This window comes from Seriola lalandi, unplaced genomic scaffold, assembly GCF_002814215.2.
Source record: "Seriola lalandi dorsalis isolate HSWRI2012SDOR001 ecotype SW California unplaced genomic scaffold, Sedor1 jcf7180001963753, whole genome shotgun sequence".
Taxonomy (NCBI): Eukaryota; Metazoa; Chordata; class Actinopteri; order Carangiformes; family Carangidae; genus Seriola; species Seriola lalandi.
In genome coordinates, this window is record NW_019434421.1 from 1 (window position 1) to 1,482 (window position 1,482).

The following is a 1,482-nucleotide window of genomic DNA, read 5'->3' on the forward strand; positions in this document are numbered from 1 at the left end:
CTGAAACCCACCTCCTGTCCTCCGTCAGTGCAGGTGCCGCTGTCTTTGTGACCAGAGACGGGCATACAGGGGTCAGACACAGAGTGTGAATTCACCCACACTGAGCCGACAGACAGACTGGGGAGAGACAAAAAAGACCAAAACATCAGTGGGAAGAATTAGACCCTCAATAGAAATTTTCCAAAATAAATATTTACAAAAGAAAAAGAAAAAAAGGGATTTGGAGGAAGACAGATGCAGTAAAGAAACAAACAATACAAGAAAATTAAGATGGGACAGAAAAAGAAGAGGAGAGATGAACCTCTTTGCTGTCTCCAGAGCCAGAGTGAGATCTTCAGTCCAGATGGAGGCGGCCACGCCATGAGGACTGTGGTTCCCTGTGTAGAACAAAGGCCATTACTGTGGTTGAAGGGGAAAATTCACTGTTAAAAGACAAAGTGTTATACTGATCTGAAATTTGTTTTACTGAAAAGAGAAACCGCTGTTAATCAGAGAAAAGCTCATACATTTGACATTTATATCTCACTCACTATGATGATGAATGAATGCGGATAAAATGTTTCACGTAATATGTTCAACAAGTCTCTCATGAGCGTACCATGGGTACCATCACTGTATCCACGGTGATTCACTGGCAACTGAAGTAAAAAACTGAAAATAAGCTTCCAGTTTTAGCAGAGAAATGATCATATTGACGGAAAATGCCCATTATCAGATAACTTCCTCACTGCTTCAACTACCTTCACTCTTGTATCTGTATCCACAGAGGCCTCCTTACCCAGGGTCACTGCTTCTGTGTTGCTTCTGAAGCTCATGAGAGGCAGCAGCGGTCCAGGAGCAGGGCTGACCACAAATGAAGAGGAGGGGGCGGCTCCACAGAGCACTGTGGGAGGGTACAGGGCACCCGAAGGTGGGGCAGCGCAGGACTGAACCAACTGAGGAGAGGGAGAAGAATAATGTTATTTACTGAAAACAAACCAAACACCTGCAGGTTACAGCTTCTTACATATAAGCTTTCTTTTCTTTCCTTTTGCTAGTGAACATTATTATCTTTGACATTTCATATGTGGAACTGACAAAAGGTAATAAAAGGTTACCACACAAATAAAATAACTAAATACAACTATAAATAATACTGTTAGTTAGTTTGCCGTTATGAGAAACGCGACATTACATCACACATATCTATAAAATACCAAGGACAAGACTTTTGGCTTGTGGGCCTTGATGAAGACATGAACTTTAATATGAAGAAAATGTTATAAAGCATGATGTCTGACAACTTCCACACAGTGTAAAGATTATGTGTGGATTATTTAATGAAAAAATAATCAGGCTTCCACTTGCATGAAATCCACCATGGTGGTTTGTAGTTACTGGTCATGATGTCATCCACAAGTTAAACATATTTAAGCATAAAATGTATCTCAATTTTTAAAATAAAAAATCAAATTCAAATGTGGTTAGTTTAGAGATAGTGTG

At 40.0% G+C, this 1,482-nt stretch overlaps 1 long non-coding RNA gene across 1 annotated transcript; it reads right to left on the reverse strand.

Annotated features, from left to right (window-relative positions):
* Nucleotides 1-10: 10 nt before the first annotated feature.
* LOC111648674 (uncharacterized) lies at nt 11-1,291 on the reverse strand. The gene is made up of 3 exons (XR_002760186.2): nt 779-1,291; nt 302-377; nt 11-117 (listed from the first exon to the last, which is right to left on the reverse strand). It is a non-coding gene; the product is annotated as an uncharacterized LOC111648674 (long non-coding RNA).
* Between the last annotated feature and the right edge of the window lie 191 nt (nt 1,292-1,482).